Genomic DNA, 19500 nt, shown 5'->3' on the forward strand with positions numbered 1-19500 from the left:
ATAAGGGAAGGACTAAAAAAGCATTTTATGGGAAAAGACATTTGGGAAGCAGTGGATTGACCGAAATTAATCCACTCAGGACTGCTCAGAACCTTTAATATTGGAATATCCTTTGGGAATCGCCAGGAGGGAGCGTTCCTCAGAGTACACTTTTTCTAAAATGCTTCCCTAGCAGCTGTTGCATCAGCTTGAGGTCACGACATGACCAGGTCCCACCACCTCCTCTCTCCTCCTCCCTGGTCAGCTCTGGGGTCAGACCTCACACCTCACCCATTTCTGTGGGTAGAGGCAGTAAGAGCCACCCAGTCTAACGGAGGGGTGGCATTTCAGCACACTGCGGATTAGTTTGCTTTTAATTTCTCAAAAGGCTCCTCACCCACCCCGTGGTGAGACTTATGTGAGACGTGGCTCACCAAAACACAGGGAGATGCTATTCAGTACCCACCTTGGCATGTTTGCTTGTGTTTTTAAACGTTTTTATTGAGAAATTTCACACACATACGGTCCATACGTGGTGTACAATCACTGGTTCACAATATCATCACACAGTTGTGTGTTAATCACCAAGATCATTCTTAGAACATTTGCGTCACTCCAGAAAAAAGAAATAAAAAGAAAAAACCCATACATCCCATACTCCTTACCCCTCCCTCTCGTTGGCCACTAGCATTGCCATCTACCTAATTTATTTTACCCTTTGTTCCCCTGTCATTTATTTTTTTATCCATATTTTTTTACTCATCTGTCCATACCCTGGATAAAAGGAGCAGCAGACACAAAGTTTTCACAATCACACGGTCACACTGTAAAAGCTGTATAGTTATACAATCATCTTCAAGAATCAAGGCTCTTGGAACACAGCTGATGTTGCAGGTACTTCCCTCCAGCCACTCCAATACATCATAATGTAAAAAGGGATATCTATATAATGCTTAAGAATAACCTCCAGGATAAACTCTCAACCCTGAAATCTCTCAGCCACTGACACTTCACTTTGTCTCATTTCTCTCCTCCCCCTTCTGGTCAAGAAGGCTTTCTCAATCCCTGGATGGCAGGGATTTCTGTCCCACATTGTCAGGGAGATTTGCACCCCTGGGAGTCATGTCCCACATAGGGAGAAGGGCAGTGAGCTCACCTGCCAAGCTGGCTTCGAGAGAGAGAGAGTTGGCATGTTTTTCAAGTTGCTTTTTCTTTTTTTTGTAGCTTCCACACAAATGAGTTCTCTTCACCTTTCTATGAGGTATGTGTGCTCCTCCAGATGAAGTCACAAAAGCCATTGTCCGATTAAGACATGGAGCTGCAGGAGGAACCCGATGTTCATGGGGGACCGTTCACATGGCCTTCAGAACAGACTCACTTATAGGGAAGCCATCGAGCCTGAGGGCATCCCTAATCTTGGGTAAAAGAGCCCAGCTTCAGAGAGGAGGCAGGCACGGGGAAACCCTGTTAATCAACTTTCTTTGATTCATGCCAAGAGGTGGTATGTGCCAGCCGCACTGCTGGCCCCACGGCGGAAGGCATGGAAGGAAGGACTTAGCTGGGGCAGGACCCCAGTGTCTATACTGAGAAGGACTCACAGCTGTGGTCTGTCTCTCTTCAGACCCTGTCCATTAATTGAGTGTGGAAACTGAGGCATGCAGGAAACTCGACAACCATCCAGAGGTATCTTCTGCCAGAATATCGGGGAATTTCCTGAATTTCAGCTCGGGACCTCCCATCAGGAGGCATTCACGAAACCAGTAAAAAAAAGATGCTAGCATATAGTGTGATGAGTGAATAAGAAATTGTGGCAGACAGATGAGGGAACCTAACCCAGCCAGGGGAGTCACAAATGCTTTCTGGAGGATGTGACGGTGGAGCTAGAGAGGGGAGTGGGCAGTCAGGAGCGACAGACCCAGCAGCATTACACCAATGAATGTCTCTCTACACAAAGGAAACATCAAGAGCAAGCCATAAATGTTCTTTCTCTAGCAATTAATCAGAACCATCAAGACCCAGAAGGGAAAGGGTATTTCAGCAGAGAGGCCAGTATGAACCAAGGCTGAGAGGCATCTAAGGGAGAAAGGCTCACTCAGAAACTGCAAAGAGTTGGGGCCGGACACACTGGAGAGTGTTGAATGCCAGGCTAAGGGTGAAGAATCTGATCCTGCTGGCTCTAAAGGTCCTTTGAAGAGTTCACGCAGGGAAGCACGATGGTCAGATCTGTGCTTTGGCTGTGGTGAGGCATGTCCTGGGGCAGGAGGGGCCGGAGGCCGAGACGTCAGGAGGAGGGTGCTGGGTGGGAAAGCCAGGCTGAGTTAGGCCAGCGGCTAGGGACTGGAGGGGGAGAAGGAGGCCAGAGACGCTGGGGGGAGTCCCCGGTGAGGAGCAGGAGAGCAGGGGGGCAGGGGCACAAAGCAGCCCGGAGAAGCAGCCAACTTGGCAGGGCCTGCAGAGCGTCCCCACAGGGTGGCCAAGTGATTGGGCATGCATGGGTTCCCACCCCACCCCGTGGCAGCTGGAGGAGTGGAGGACAAAGTCTCGGCAGGCAGCATCCAGTTCAAGACAGGGCCTGGGAAGGCACAGGTATGCTCTCTCCCTCCACTCAAGTGATGGGTCAGTGACACCAAGAGAGAAGGCCACAAAGACAAAGAGGACAAGAAGGGGCATTAGCAAGCAAGCGGTTTCAACCCAGTTCTGGGAGGCAGAAGGGAGGTGGAGCCCTTGGAATGGATGAGGGAGCAGAAGTCTATAAAAGAGGCTGGGGGGCTGGAGCCAAGCATGTGCGGCTCCATCTGTCAGCGGAACGGTAAGGAGCCTCCAGCCTTGAAGGCGGGTGTTACAGAGGGCAAAGCGAGGAGGGAGGCTGAAACAGGCAGAGTTGATGAAAACCCAAGCATGGGTCAATTAATACTTCCATCTCCCAAGAATGTAGCCAGGCACTTATCCCAAGGGAGAAAATCAGAGGTTCTGTCCTAAAGCAAATTGGTAAGGGCGGGGGCTGGTATGCTGGGCAGGTCCCCCTTGTTCTAGCATGTAGGGGGTCCCCTGGTGTACCCCACCTGCCCCCATGCATATACCCCCAGGTCAGTCTGTCTAAGAGGGAAAGGACACCAAGGAGTCCCTGACTTTGGAAAACAAAACAAAACAAAACCTTCCAACATGAAGAAGTCCCCAGAGAAAATTCAGAGAATAAAAAATAACAATGAAAAGAAAGAAAGAAAACTAATTTGTATCCTTGTATCCTCAGGGACGTTTAAGAAAATATTGCCTTGCAAAAAAATATAAAAAGCCCAACTAGGATGTTAGGAAATAAAAAGGAAAAATTCAGGAAAAGGAAAGAACTTTTGAACACTAAAAAATGTGATTGCTAAAATGAAACTTTTGATAGGTTAGAAAATGAAGTTGTCAAGATCTCCAGAATGTAGAACAAAATGTCAAATAGAAAAAAAAAAAAAAAAAAACCAGGGGGCGGAGAAAATACTTAAAGGACTGATTAAAGAGTCTCAACATCCAACCAGTCAGGATTCTGGAAAGAGGCCAGAAAAAAATGGAGGGAAAGGTTTATCAAAGAAATGGTGAAAGAGGATTTCCCGGAGCCATGGGTTGGCCACTTTGAGGTCCCGCTATGGGCACAGGGCCTGGCATGGTCCTGCTACGTGACACGGAGAATCTTGGGAGAGAAAGACAGGAAGCAAGCTGCTGCGTAAATTAATGTAACATTGAAAATAGAATGCACATCAAAAGAAGGCAATGGAAACTCAGCCCAGGGGAGAGCTTCCTGAGACATTAGCTCAGAAGGAAGCAGGCAGAAGAGGGAGGGAACAGCATTTTGGGCACAGAGAACAGCACCTGCAAAGACAGGGTGACCAGATGGAACATGTCGAGATTGAGGAGCTGAAGGAAGGCCCGAGCGGCAGGAACCAAGAAGGGGCTTCCCAGGTGGGGTTGGAGATAAGGGGCTTAACAGACTACACGGGGCCTTCAGAGCCCACGAGCAGTGAGAAACCAGGTGTTAGAAACAAAAGCAGGTCCCTAGGAGGCAGGAAAGGCTTTCCATTCCTTCTGGACATCAGAATTAGCAAGCAAAGCACAAACTCAGCCCTCCGCGCTATAACCCGGCTCTGCTCCTCGCTGGGACAGCCTGCTCCGGGGCAAACAGCCAAATCCTGCCCACCCTACTCACCCCAAGGCAGCGCCCAGACAAAGGCCAGGACTGCGCTCCTGAGACTCAGTCAGAGGCGCTCTTGTCTTCGAAGCTTGGATGGGGTGAGCTGGAGGGGAGGTGTTTGGAGTTACGGATGCACATTTAGGCAGTGGTCATTTTCCTTGTATAAGTGCCACCGCAATGCACGCATATTAATGCATTCATCTCTGCCCATGTCTGATTATTTCTTTAGGGTAAATTTCTATAAATAGAATTTCTGGTGCAAAGATTGAAAGTTTTGGGGGCTTTTACCGTACAGAACAACCGTGCTAATTTACAACCCTAGCAGTGTATGAGTGTGTGAGCACTCAAATTCTCCACAGTCTAGCTAGCTGTGTTTCTTTAACATCTTTCTGATCTCTGCCAGTTCAGCAGGCAAAGAAGGTATTCCCAGTTGTAGCTGCATTTCTTTCATTATTATTATGGCTATGAATTGCTTCATTATTTATTGTTCATTTGTATGCATTTATTTTTTATTAATTAATTTTTTTTTCTAAACGTAACATACAAACATGAACATTTTTAGCATATGATCATTCCATTCTTGGCATATAATCAATAACTCACAATATCATCACATAGTTGTATATGCATCACCATGATCATTTCTTAGAACATTTGCATCAATTTAGAAAAAAAAATAAAAGAAAAAACTTCATACGTACCATACCCCTTACCCCTCCCTCTCATTGACTGCTAGTATTTCCATCTACCCAATATATTTTAGCCTTTGTTTCCCCTATTTTTTTCTATACCCCTTACCACTCCTTTTCACTGATCACTAGCATTTCAATCTACTAAATTTATTTTAACATTTGTTCCCCTATTATTTATTTATTTTTAATCCATGTATTTTATTCATCTGTCCATACCATAGATAAAAGGAGCATCAGACACAAGGTTTTCACAATCACACAGTCACATTGCAAAAGCTCTATCATTATTTTGTACGCATTTTAAAATTGCTTTTCTGTTCATGCCCTTTGTATTGAGATAATGCCTTTTCCCTATTGATTTGTAATATTAGCCCTTTGTCAGATGCATATTGAATTCTCCTGGTTTATCAATTGCCAATTAATTTTATGATAGTTTTTGATACACAAAAACTTCTTGCACTCATATTTTGCAATCTCTGCCTTATGGTTTCTGCTTTGGATGTTGCTCTTAGAATGGTTCCTCCTCCACACCCACATTATATAAATATTTTCTTCTACTTGACTTCTTTTTTACACTTAACTCTTTTTTTCCATCTGGGATTTATGTCAGCATGTGGTTTGGGGAAAGAGCAAATCCTTAATCAATTTTCTTAGCCATGTTTATTCATTTTCTACTATGCGAAATGCCACATTTGTCATATTCTAAATATTTAGGGTGTCCTTGGGACTTCTGGGCTTCCTACGATGTGATATTGACATATCTGTTATAAAAAATGTGGCCCCTTGCAGCATGCTTCTTTTTGCAGTGTCTGCTTGTCTGTTCTCTCTCATTGACCAGTGACGTCTGTAATGAATTTATCAAGTTCGCTACTACCTTCTTTCCCAGCGATCCCTCTAGGATATTGATTGGCGTTTATACATCAACTGGAAGATTACTTCCCATCTAGGGATGTCAATCTCCGAGCGTCTGCGTGCCCGCATCAGCGCGGGTTCACAGTGAGCCAAGGTCAAGGCCATGTGTAGGGGCGCATTAGAGGTGGTTCCCCTTTCCTTGGGAGCACCTCCGCATGGCGCGCCGCCTCAAGAGCTGCAGGAAGTAGGAGAGTCCCTTCACATCCTAGACGCACACCTGCGCAGGAGGGGAGCAGCTGCAGATTCTCCACACAAGGGTGCCCCCCACGCCCTCCGCCCGCCCCTGCCGGCCCAGGGAGTCAGGTGGGCTGCAGAGAGAGGGAGGGAGCTTGCTGCCAGCACCCCGGGGGCCCGACGGAGGGGCTGCCTGGGGCGCGGCTAGAATGCAGGCCACCTGGTGCCCAGCTCACCCACCCTCTTTTGTTGCTGGGAGATGGAGGGACAGAGAGAACTGGAGAGAGAAAGGCCACCAAAGACAAAGGAGAAGAAGAGAGAGGAGGAGAGCCTGAGAGAGGCAGATGGATGAAGTGAGGATGAGCTGCTTTCCCCAAAAGACCCCACACCAGGGCCACCCCAGACCTCAGCCGGCTCCCTCGCCTCCTCTCTGCCCACCCCACCTGTCCCACCTCCCCAGCCTCTGCGAAGTGGGCCAGGCGGACCAGCAAGTATCAAAATCACCTGGGAGCTTATTGGGACATAGGAGCTCAGGCCCCACCCCGTCCTGCAGAGCCAGAATCTGCACTGTAACAAAATCCCCAGTTTGAGAAGCTGCTTTAAAGGGGAAAGGGGAGGGAGTGCCAGGAGTCCCTGACCCACTGCAGCCCCTGCTGGGTGGAGCTCGCGGTAACAGCCAGGACCCGGGCGCCCTGGCACCCTCTCTCTTCGAGACAAGGCCAGGCCAGGCAAGGACCTCGGGAGCCGGGCATGGGCCCCGGTCAGCCCAAAGCTGCAAAGCAAAAGCACCAAAGCCTCTTTCAGCTCCCGGTTTCCTGGAGAACAAGTGCATTTTCTGCACTGACAGCTGGGTGGAGTGAGGGACACTCACTGGTCACAGTGCTGCAGGGACAGGGGCCCCCTCTGAGTCTCCTTTGCCTCGCCTGTAAAATGACGATAACTATATGCACCTCACAGATCTGGGAAGACAGATAATGTTTGTCAAATGCCTAGGAGAAGGCCACACATGTGGTAGGGGTTATTAGAAAAGTTGCTAGGATGAATTTCCTACAATACTACAGGCAAGTACTTTTCCAAGCCAGAAGGACATTATGTCTATTTGAATCCAGGAAGAAAAGGAGAGAGTCACTAATTCATTCACTCAATGAATATTTATTGAGCATCTACTGTGCCCCCAGCACTGTGAGAGGTCCTGTGGGCATGGGGGCTAAGAAAACACTTTCCTTGCCCGGTTTTTCCATTTCCGTAAGTGGCCCCATCATTCACGCAGTTATTCCAGCTCCAAACCCGGGAGTCATTCCTGGGTCATCCCCAACCTCGATCCCACTCCAACCACACACATGTCCCACCTTCCAGCAAGGCCTCCTGGCAGCTGGGCTTTCAGTTTGGCCATCTCTCTCCATCTCTCTCCATCGTCTCTCTCCATCTCTCTCCATCGTCTCTCTCCATCTCTCTCCATCGTCTCTCTCCATCGTCTCTCTCCATCTCTCTCCATCGTCTCTCTCCATCTCTCTCCATCGTCTCTCTCCATCTCTCTCCATCGTCTCTCTCCATATCTCTCCATCGTCTCTCTCCATCTCTCTCCATCGTCTCTCTCCATCTCTCTCCATCATCTCTCTCCATCTCTCTCCATCATCTCTCTCCATCTCTCTCCATCATCTCTCTCCATCTCTCTCCATCATCTCTCTCCATCTCTCTCCATCATCTCTCTCCATCTCTCTCCATCATCTCTCTCCATCTCTCTCCATCATCTCTCTCCATCTCTCTCCATCGTCTCTCTCCATCTCTCTCCATCATCTCTCTCCATCTCTCTCCATCATCTCTCTCCATCGTCTCTCTCCATCTCTCTCCATCGTCTCTCTCCATCTCTCTCCATCGTCTCTCTCCATCTCTCTCCATCGTCTCTCTCCATATCTCTCCATCGTCTCTCTCCATCTCTCTCCATCGTCTCTCTCCATCTCTCTCCATCATCTCTCTCCATCTCTCTCCATCATCTCTCTCCATCTCTCTCCATCTCTCTCCATCATCTCTCTCCATCTCTCTCCATCGTCTCTCTCCATCTCTCTCCATCATCTCTCTCCATCTCTCTCCATCATCTCTCTCCATCTCTCTCCATCATCTCTCTCCATCTCTCTCCATCATCTCTCTCCATCTCTCTCCATCGTCTCTCTCCATCTCTCTCCATCATCTCTCTCCATCTCTCTCCATCATCTCTCTCCATCGTCTCTCTCCATCTCTCTCCATCGTCTCTCTCCATCTCTCTCCATCGTCTCTCTCCATCTCTCTCCATCATCTCTCTCCATCTCTCTCCATCATCTCTCTCCATCTCTCTCCATCGTCTCTCTCCATCTCTCTCCATCATCTCTCTCCATCTCTCTCCATCTCTGCCTTCACCCCCAGGCCCAAGCCACTGCCCTTTTCTAGCCTGGACTCCTTCGAGCCTCCTGACTGGGTCTCCTGCCTCCACTCTGTCTTCAACCTGCAGCCAGAGCCAGCAGATTAAAACAATCACACATCGCTTCCCAGTTTAAACCCCTCTGGAAGAGAATCTCAACTCCTGTGCCTGATTCAAAGGCCTTAAATGATGTGATTCCTGGCCTGCTCTCTCCGTCCAGCCACACACGCCGAGGCTGCTCCTCTGAAAAGACTTCACCCTGTGCTATTTCCTGGCCTGGGAATTCTCTTCCCTTAGATCTCCATGTATTTGGCTCTTTCTGGTCATTTGGGTCTCAGCTCAAATGCCACCTTCTCAGAGAGCTAAGTGGCTCCTCCCTCTGTCACGCTGTTCCTCTTTCTTCAGAGTGTGCTGTTTCCCCTCCAGCCCCAGGAATGAAGGAGAACAAGGACTTTGTTTTGTTCACTCTTAACTTCCTAGGACTTGAAACAGTCACTGGCTCATAGTTAGCATTGAGGGAATGTTTGTAAACAAGGCAGTAAAGACAGGGGCTGTCTTTGCCCTCATGAAGCTTCTTTCTTGGATCTTCTTGTTGGATTGTTGGCGATGGTTCTCGAGACTGGCCGTGCACCCGCCCAGCCCAAAGCAGTGGTTAAAAGCTGTTCCCAGGCATCACCTCCAGATGAATGAACTGGAATTTCCAGGCGAGAACAAGGAAAGTCTTTATTTGGGGAACACGTTTTTGATGATCAAGAGTTGATTCAGGTGATGGCTCAGATCATGAAGGGCAATTTTTTTTTCAAAGCCTGTACTGACCCTATGTACTCTCAAGAGGACAGCAATAGTTTCACCCAATCTTGATTCATTCAGTCCTTAACATCTGGCATGCAGGAACCACTCAAGAATTATTGGTTGGAAGGAAAATGGAATGAAATCTGCGCTTGGCTGTCAACAACTCTCTTGGTGCAATAGAAGGTCCACTGATCTGGAAACCAGGATGATGGGTTTGCATCCCAATTTTGCTGCTTCCTAGTTGAGTCCCTCTTACTATATAAAAAGGGAGTGATAGTACTTAGACCATGGAATTCTTCCTTACTTCATTCAATTATTTATTCATTGCTTCAACCAGTTATTATCCTCTGCATCTCGGGATTGAGCCAAGGCATAGATGCTTTAGAAATGAACTAGAGGCTATTGTTGGGATGTTGGGAGGAACGACGATCTGATATGCGGGTCCCCAGAACCAGTACCCCAATTACTTCCTGCTCGTAGCCATGGTCTCAGTGAGGTCCCAGAGTGGCATATAATGATAAAAACTTCTTTGGCATGCAGAGTCCCGTGAAACTTGATTTAAGTCTTCATGCTTCCATCATTAGGGAAACAGGCATGAGACATCCCAAGCCAACTCAAAGGAGTTAGCTTTCCTCAAAGCTCATGTAGGGTAAATCTGCTTTCCACATGACAAATCTTCCATTCATCCAACTTCCAGCAGGTATTTATTGAGTATGTATCGCCCAATATGCCAGTCCTGTTAGCATTGTGCAAGTGGTGGGATTACCACGTACAGCATATGTGCAGGCTCGAAGGGAAGGTTGTGAGTTCAGCTCTAGAGATGCTGAATGGCATTAGGGAGGGAGTGTAGAATAAAAAGAGGGCCCAAGTGAAGCATGCAACTAGGTGAATGATCTTTAAGGACTGTATGTTGAATGAAATGTCAGGAACAAAAAGACAAATATCATCATGCCTCAATCATATGGACTAAGTATAATATAAAAACTTGGTGTAGTTGAGAGGTTGGGGCCTATTGTAAAGGCTCCTAGAGTGTAAGCTCTTACAGCAGTCACATATATTTAGGAGGTGTAACTGTTAATTCTAAATTCTGAGATACTGAGCTGTTTGCATATAACCTGGTTGTTCCCAGGAACTTCAGATATTTATATGACACCTGAGACTTAAGAGTTAGAGCTCTGAAGCTATGAAGGCTACCCCATACAGGAACTGTTTAAAAAGTTGAAAAAGTGATCAAACTTTGAGTAGAGATATGAATGAAGCTGATCTGGATAGGACTGAGACAAATAAGATTTTATTTGGTGATATCGTCCATATTTTAAAACTCCAACTTCTGTGTGAGACTAAAGGGAGAGATGTTTATTTGGTGCAAAATTTATATTTTAGGTGGTATATTTCCTAATTTAACTTGCCTGGTCAGTTTAGTTGAACACCATATGAACATGGAATCTTGAATAGGGCATGAGATTTTGTTGGTTTGTCCAGGTTAGTGTGATGCCTTGATAAATCCCAGAGTAATTAGGGCAGTGAATAAAGAAGTATTTGCAAAGTCCCCTTGGGGGGATAGGGAAAAATGAGGAAATATTCAACTTCCCCATTTGGAGAATTTCTCATATTCTCATAAGCAGTGGGAACAACCAAATCAATAGGCTGAGCCCTTGCTCTTGGGGTTTGCCCCTATGAAGCTTATCTCTGCAAAGTATAGGCTAAGCCTAATTCAAATTAGGCCTAAGAGTGACCCCCAGAGAACCTCTTTTGTTGCCTAGATGTGGCCTCTCTTTCTCAGCCAATTCAGCAAGTGAACTCACTGCCCTCCCCCCACCCCCATGTGGGACATGACTCCCACGGGTGTAAACCTCCCTGGCAATGTGGCACAGAAATTCCGGGATAAGCCAGGACCCAGCATCAAGGGATTGAGAAAGCCTTCTTGACCAAAAGGGGGAAGAGAGAAATGAGACAAAATAAAGTGTCAGTGGCTGAGAGATTCCAAACAGAGCTGGGAAGTTATTCTGGAAGTTATTTTTATGCATTATATAGATACCCCTTTTTAGTTTCTAGTGCCTTGGAGTGGCTGGAGGGAACTGCCTGAAACTGTCGAGCTGTGTTCCAGTAGCCTTGATTCTTGAAGATGATTATATAATGATACAATGTTTACAGTGTGACTGTGTGATTGTAAAAACCTTGTGTCTGATGCTCCTTTTATCCAGGGAATGGACAGATGAGTAAAAACGTATGAATAAAATAAATAAGTAATAAGGGGAACAAAGAATAAGATAAATTGGGTAGATGGAAGTACTAGTGGTCAATGAGAAGGAGAGGTAGGGGGTATGGTATATAGGAGTTTTTCCTTTCTTCTTTTTATTTCTTCTTCTGTTGTGCTGCAAATGTTCTAAAAATGATCATGGTGCTGAATACACAACTATGTGGTGGTATTGTGAGCCACTGATTGCACGCATGTATGGACTGCATGCGTGTGAAGATTTCTCAATAAAAATATTAAAAGAAAAAAAGGGCCCCGGACCTCCAACCTTCTCCCACTGCAAGATCCCCCTCCCTGCCCCATCACCATAACAACTCACACCCCACAACAACAAGCTAGAAGCATAGTCAAGGGAGGCAGGAGGAGGGAGTTCTTTGTGTTCTTCTTTGGAATCATTCCACTCTTCTGGGAGCCTTTTGGTGGCTTATTATCTATGGCATATGTCAGTGACCGCTGCAAGAACCCCTCCTCTATCTCGGTGCCCCTGACATCTCCATACCAAGAATACAACTTTAAAATGACATGTGTTCTCCACCACATGCACCACACAGCAAGAAGAAAACTAGTGGCCCAGTTATAGAACTGCTACCTTGCAAAGAGGAGGAAGGAAGTAATACCTCCCTCTGCCTCATCACAAAGGTTTAACAAACCCTTGATTCAAAGGGAATGCCAGCTGCATTCTCCTTAGATAAGGAGAACGCAGGTTGTGAAAGGAAGGAAAGGTCATCACAAAAAGGTTTTAGCAGGCAACTTGGAAGCAACGTTTTAAAAATTCCATTATGCTGGGTTGAAGCTGTTATGTACCCCAGAAAAGGCCATGTTCATTTAACCCATTTCTGAGGGTGCAGATCTATTATGGGTGGGACCTTTTGGTTAGGTTATTTCAATTGAGATGTGACCCACTCCATTCAAGGTGGGTCTTAATCCGTTTTACCGGAGTCCTTTATGAGAGGATAAAGGACAAGAAAAAGCCGAGAGAACTCAAAGAGAAAAGCCTGGAGAAGCAAGCAAGGGTGCACAGAACCTCACAGAGGAAGCCACTGGAACCAGAGGTGATGACAACAAAATCTGGGAGCAAAGGGCCAGCAGATGCCAGCCATGTGCTTTTCTGTGTGACAGGGGTATCCCAGATGCCAGCAGCGTTTCTTCAGAGTCCAGGTATCATCCTGTCAATTGCCTTCATCTGGACATTTTCATGGCTTAAGAACTGTAAATTGTAAATTAATAAATCCCCATTATAAAAGCCAACCCATTTCTGGCATACTGCATTGCAGCAGCTTTAGCAAACTGACACACCCATTTAAAGTAGCACCCAAAATTCTCATTTACAAGGAATAAATCTGTCAACAGATGACTAAAACCCCTAGAGTGAGAACTACATATCATTGCTGAAATTAAAGAAGACCTAAATAAATGGAAAGGTAGATTATGCTTTGGATTAAGAGACGTAGTGATGACATGACATTTTCCCCCCAATTGATTGTGCATTCAACACAAACCCAAACAAAATTCCAGCAGGCAGCTTTGTAGAAATTGACATGCTGATGCTAAATGTATGTGAAAATGCAAAAGACCTAGAATAACTGAAGCAATTTTTGCAAAGAAGGACAAAATCAGAAGACTTACCCTACTTGATTTCAAGACTTACTTAAAGCTGTTTGAGTTCGGTACTGGTACGAGGCTCAGAAAAGTGCAGTCCCTTGCTCACACAGCTACTAAGTGACCAAGCCGAGATTTGGGACCAAGCTGATCTGGCCCCCAAAAATTCATCTACTGCCGAGTACTGCCATCACTTCTGAGCGTGTCCTCAGTGCCAGTCGTTGTACTACATGCTTTCTCAATGTTACCTCGTTTAATCGTCGGGACAGCCCTGTTGCTTAATGAAAGGAGGAAGTCACCTGCCCAGGTCACGTGGCTCTGCAGTGCATTGCCAGGAAGGGAGCCCTTGGCCGCATGAGCCACCACCTGCAGTTTTAAAGCCGTGGGGGCTCAGGACTGCCAAGGTCATGCGGACAGCCTGCTTTGAGATGGGGGGTGAGGGCACGTCTTGAGATGCAGCCAGATGTCCAGCGGCAGGAACACCCAAGCCAGCCTCGGTAGTGCCCCGGCTGTGCCAGTCAGAGGAGATGGCAAGGGACCAGCTGTTCTTCGTCTCAGGCCCCTCCGGCTGGGGTCGCTGCACAACCCGAGGTCTCGCCCCAGCCTGACCCGAGTGCCTGAGCTCCAGCTGCAGAGCTGCCTCCAGCCCCAACCCGCAGAGCCACAAGTGCTGCTGGCTCTGCGGCCTCCGCTGCTCGGTGCCCAGATGCCGAGCTGTGCCCACAGGGCAGAGGCCGTGGCAGAGGAGGGAGAGGGGAGCCAAAAGCGGACAGTCTGTGAGCATGGAGCATGAGAGCAGAAGATGCCAGCAGTGGACAGAAATCCCTGCTCCACCCTCTGCCCCAGTGGTGGGCCACTGAAATGCGTCCTGGACTTCAGACCTTGACAGTCTTGGGTTCGAGCTCCGGCTCCACCAACCTCCCCCCGTTCAGTTTCCTCCGCTGTAGTGGGGGCGATACATAGCTGTGAGGATTAAATGAGATCATTAAGATGATGTAGCTGGCATCTTGTAAGGGCCTGGTATCTGGCAGCTTCCTCCCCACCTGTCCTCAGAGCCCTTTCCAGCCTACTATGGTGTGGATCTGATTCATTTAATAAAAAACTATTTGGAAGCAGGTTGAAGCACGCCTGGGGCTTCTGAGGGAACTCTCACAAGGGTTAAAATGTGCCCATCATAAAAATGCTTCAACAAGTAATTACAAACATACTGAAATAAATAAACAAAAAAAAAAGTGAAAGGAAATTTATACAACAGGAGGCTAAGGGCGGGGTTGCTGTATGAGCCTGCAATTCCATTGCTATGTGTATATATTTGGAGGAACTGAAACTGGGGACACGGATGGACATTTGCACAGTGGTATCCATGCGGCAGTGTTTGTAATTTGCAATGGATGGAGGCGGCTTAAGGGTATATTGACTGAGGAATGGAAGGGGGAACGATGGTGTTTATATATAATGGACTACTGAGTAACTGCAAGAACGAATGAAGTTGTGAGGCATGCAACCAGGTAAATGCACCTTGAGGACATGTTGAATGAAATGGCAGAGACAAAAAGACAAATATTACCATGCCTCACTCATATGAATTAACTACAATACACGAGCTCAGAGAATTAAAGTCGACAGCATGGGTTATCAGGTTGAGATCTGTTGTAAAGGGTCCTAGATTGTAAGCTCTTACAACAGTCACATCTATTCAGGAGTTGTAACTATCGTTTCTAAATTCTGAGATGCTGAGCTATTTGTATATAACCTGGTCATTCCCTGGAACTTCAGGGATTTGTGTGACACCTGAGACTCAACAGTTAGAGCACTGAAACTGTGCAAGTCAGCAGTACCCCATACAGGAACGTTAAAGAAAAAGTTGGAAAAGTGATCAGACTTAGACTAGAGATATGAATGAAGCTGACCTGGATAAAAGGACTAACGTAAATCAGAATACAGTGTAAAATATGATATTGTCTATTTTAAAACTTCAGCTTCTTTGTGAGACCAAAGGAAGAGATATTTACTTGGTGAAAAAATTTTATTTTTGGTAGCACATTATCTAACTTAACTTATATGGTCAGTTTATTCCATGTGGCTATAATTACATGGAAATTTGAATGGGGCGTGAGAGCTTGTTGGTTTGTACAGGTTGGTGTGATGCCCCGATACATCCCAGAGCAATTTGGACAGAGGATAAAAACATATTTGCAGAGTTCCCCTGGGGGACTGGGGAGAAAGGAGGGAATATTCAACTTCCCCATCTGGGGAATTCCTGACATTCTCACAAGCGGTGGGAACAACCAATTCAGTAGGTGGGGCCCTTGATCTTGCAGCTCACTCCTACAAAACATTCCTGCAAAGGAGAAGCTAAACCTGTTTGTGATTATGCCTAGAAGTGGCCCCAGAGAACCTCTTTTGTTGCTCAGATGTGGTCTCTCTCTCTCAACCAACTTGGCAGATGAGCTCACTGCCTTCCACCCCCCAACTCCGCCCCATGTGGGACATGACCGTCAGGGATGTCAATCTCCCTGGCAACGTTGGACAGAAATCCTGGAATGAGCCAGGACCCTGCATTAAGGGATTGAGGAAAGCTTCTTGACCAAAAGGGGGAAGAGAGAAATGGGGCAAAATGTTTCAGTGGCTGAGAGATTTCAGTCAAGAGGTTATCCTAGAGGTTATTCTTATGCAGTATATAGATATCCCTTTTTAGTTTATGGTGTATTGGAGTGGCTGGAGGGAAGTACCTGAAACTGCTGAACTGTGTTCCAGTAGCCTTGATTCTTGAAGATGATCGTGTAACTATATAGTTTTCACAGTGTGCCTGTGTGATTGAGAAAACCTTATGTTGGATGTGCCTTCTATCCAGGGAATGGACAGATGAGTAAAAAAAGGACAATAAATAAATAATAGGGGGAGATAAAGGGTTAAAAATGGGTAGATTTCAATACTAGTGGTCAATGAGAGCAAGGGAAAAGGGGTATGGGATATATGGATTTTTTCTTTTGTCTTTTTATTTCTTTTTCTGGAGTGATGCAAAGGTTCTAAAAATGATCATGTTGATAAATATACAAATATGTGATGGTATTGTGAGCCATTGATTGTATACTTTGGCTGGACTGTGTGGTGCATGAGGATATCTCAATAAAATATATATAAAAGACATTTACAGTGAACTACAAAATACCCACCAACTAGATTCCATAATTAACATTTTACTACTCTTGCTTTATCACATTTCGATCCATCTATTCAGCCCTTTATCCAGCCATCACGCCATCTTATTTTTCATGCATTTCAAAGCAAGTCGCAGACTTTGGCACATTTCTCCTGCTTGGGGGAGCTGTGCTCAGACCTGAGCCCGGAGGCTTCAGGAGCAAGGCTGGCCTGCAGCTCCGCAAGTTCTGGGCTCCTCGTCAGTAACTCTCAGGGAAGTTAGCTCTCTTGTGAGGCTGGATGATGTGGAAGAATGTGTGCGCGTGCCCCGCTTGTGTTTTGTTTTTGCTTTTTTTGTATGGGCAGGCACTGGGAATCGAACCCGGGTCTCCGGCATGGCAGGCGAGAACTCTGCCTGCTGATCCGCTGTTGCCACTTGTCTCTTAAGGAGAAGAAACACGCTGACGCACTGACAGGTAAGCCAGGGAAACACAGTCCAGAATGAGGATTGAGAGCCAGGATTTGGGACTTCTATCCCATCTCAGCCCCTATGACCTTGGCTTGTCTAAGCCAGAAAGCCTGGAGCCCAGGGCATCAGCAACGGTCCTCAGGACCCACCCTAAGCCCAGGAAAACAGAGCTGGGTGGATCCTTGGAGATCATCTCGGGCTCCAGATGGACACACTGGCCCCGAGGCCCTACCACCTATTTGTGGCACATGCCAGGCTACTCTACTTCTCCAGCTGGCACTACAGCAGCCTGGGCCCCAGCTGCAGACCAGCCGGCCTCGGCCGCTGCCAGGACAGCTGCAAAAGCAGCAGAGGTGGCGGCCACGGGCAGGGACCCGGGCCCCGTCGGCCTGCCTGCCTGGCCTTCGGACACCTGCTCAGCCTGCTGCTGGGGTCAGGCCATCGAGAGGCTGGGATCACAGCAGGGAGGGGCCCTTCTCTCCGCAGCACACTCACCAAAAGGCACTCCTGTTGTATAACACATATACTTTTTATTATGAAAGAGTTCAAACATACATAAATCTGTAGGAAATCATATAGTGAACACCTGGGTACCACCAGCCGGCTTTATCAGAATTTATTAATATTGAGTCATATATACTTCAGATCTTCTTTTCCTTTTTTTAATTTTTTTTTAAGAAATAAACCATTTTAGATACAAGTAAAACCTGCCAGAACCCGTCTCCAAACTCATTCCCTCCCTGTCCCCAGAAGTGACCATGACTCACCTTAGATTTTAACCCACCTGGGCAGTTTTTATAGTTCTGTCATTTTTGTGGGTCTCTTCAAACGTGCTTTTAAATATTATTTATTATGTGTATATATGTTTGTAATATAGTACATGCACTTCATATATATCATTTAAACTTACCATTTTGCTTCACACTACTTTTTATTTTAAAGATTTATTCATGCAAATACACACGAGTCTAGATTAGGGGTTGGCAAACTTTTTCTGTAAAAAGCCAGATAGTAAATATTTTAAAGGCTTTGCAGGCCAAAATGCTCTCTGTTGCATACTTATTTTTGTGTTGCTGTTGTAAAAATGCTTCTTCTGGGCTCCCTGGTTGGACAAAAGCTGGGCGGTAGTTTGCTGACCCTTAGTCTACTGGAGAACTCACAGTTCTTTCCGCCAGGCTCCTGCTAAGGGACGTTTTAGTTGTTTCCAGCTCTTCACTACTACACACAATGCAACTGTGAACATCCTCATGCAACTTTTTAAAGTCTTTTTTTTTATTGTATAATATAACATATATATAACATATATACATAGCAAAGAAAGAAAAAAAGCAATAGTTTTCAAAGTACTCTTCAACAAGCAGTTACAGGACAGGTCCCAGAGTTTGTCATAGGCTACCATACAATCTTCTCAGATTTTTCCTTCTAGATTTTTCAGAACATTGGAGGCTAGAAGGAATATATATTTTTTATCATAACAATTGATTTTCTTTTTTTGTGTGAAAAATAACATATATACAAAAAAGTAATAAAGTTCAAAGCACAGTGCAACAATTAGTCGTAGAGCAGATTTCCGAGTTTGGTGTGGGTTACAATTCTACAATTATAGATTTTTACTTCTAGCTGCTCTAAGATACTGGAGATTAAAAGAGATATCAATATAGTGATTCAGCACTCACACTTATTCGTTAAACCATATCTTACCTTCTCTGTATAACTCCACCATCACCTTTGATCTTTCTCCCACTCTTCAGGGGTACTTGGGCTATGGCCATTCTAACTTTTTTCATGTTGGAAGGTGTTGTCAGTAATATGAGGTAGGGGGTGAAACTAGCTGATATTCTGGAGAGGCTGAGCTCTCCCTGGACTTATCTGGTCCAGGGACCCATCTGGAGGTTGTAGGTTTCTGGAAAGTTACCCTAGTACATGGAACCTTTGTAGAATCTTATATATTGGGCTAGGTGTTCTTTAGGATTGGCTGGAATGGTTTTGGTAAGTTATGACAGGTAACAGTGTCTAACTGAAGCTTGCGAAAGAGTGACCTCCAGAGTAGCCTCTCAACTCTATTTGAACTCTCTCTGCCACTGATACTTTATTAATTACACTTCTTTTCCCCCTTTTGGTCAGGATGGAATTGTTGATTCCACAGTGCCAGGTCTGAATTCATCCCTGGGTGTCCTCTCCCACATCACCAGGGAGACTTTCACCCCTGGATGTCATGTCCCACACAGTGGGGAGGGCAGTGATTTCACTTGCAGAATTGGGCTTAGAGAGAGTGAGGCCAGATCTGAGCAACAAGAGAGGTCCTCCAGAAGTAGCTTTTAGGCATGCCTATAAGTAGTCTAAGCTTCTCCACTACCTACCTAAGCTTCCTTGTGTAAGTTTATTGTGTATGCAATTCAGTGACTTTGATTACTTTTACAGTCCTGTGTTACCATCACCACCTTCCATTATTAAAGCTATGCCTCATCTAAAATTTTTAAAGTTCTGCTTTTCACTAGATCTTTAATCAACCTGGAATTTATTTTTGCTATGATGTAAGTGAGGGATCTAATTGCTTTTGCTTTCCATACAGGTAATCAATTGTCCCAACACCATTTATAGAATATTCCATCCTCTCCTCCCATAACTACAGGGGAACCTCAGTCTCATTTCAAGTTTTCATGTGTACATAGGCTTCTTCTGGGTTCCTGTTCTCATCCATGGGTCCATTTGTTCATTGCCATGTCAATGTTCACTGCCTTAATTCCTATGTGTTATAATACGTCTATATGTCTTGATACATTCCATCACCCAGTGTGCCATTTTGAATCTGTCGTGTGTCCCAGAAAAGCCATTCCCTTAATCCTCATTCAGTATTGCTGGGTAGGATCTTTTTTATTGCTTCCATGGGAATGTGACCCACCCAATTGTGGGTGTTAA

The sequence above is a fragment of the Tamandua tetradactyla genome, chromosome 14 (genome assembly GCF_023851605.1).
Source record: "Tamandua tetradactyla isolate mTamTet1 chromosome 14, mTamTet1.pri, whole genome shotgun sequence".
NCBI classification, from domain to species: domain Eukaryota; kingdom Metazoa; phylum Chordata; class Mammalia; order Pilosa; family Myrmecophagidae; genus Tamandua; species Tamandua tetradactyla.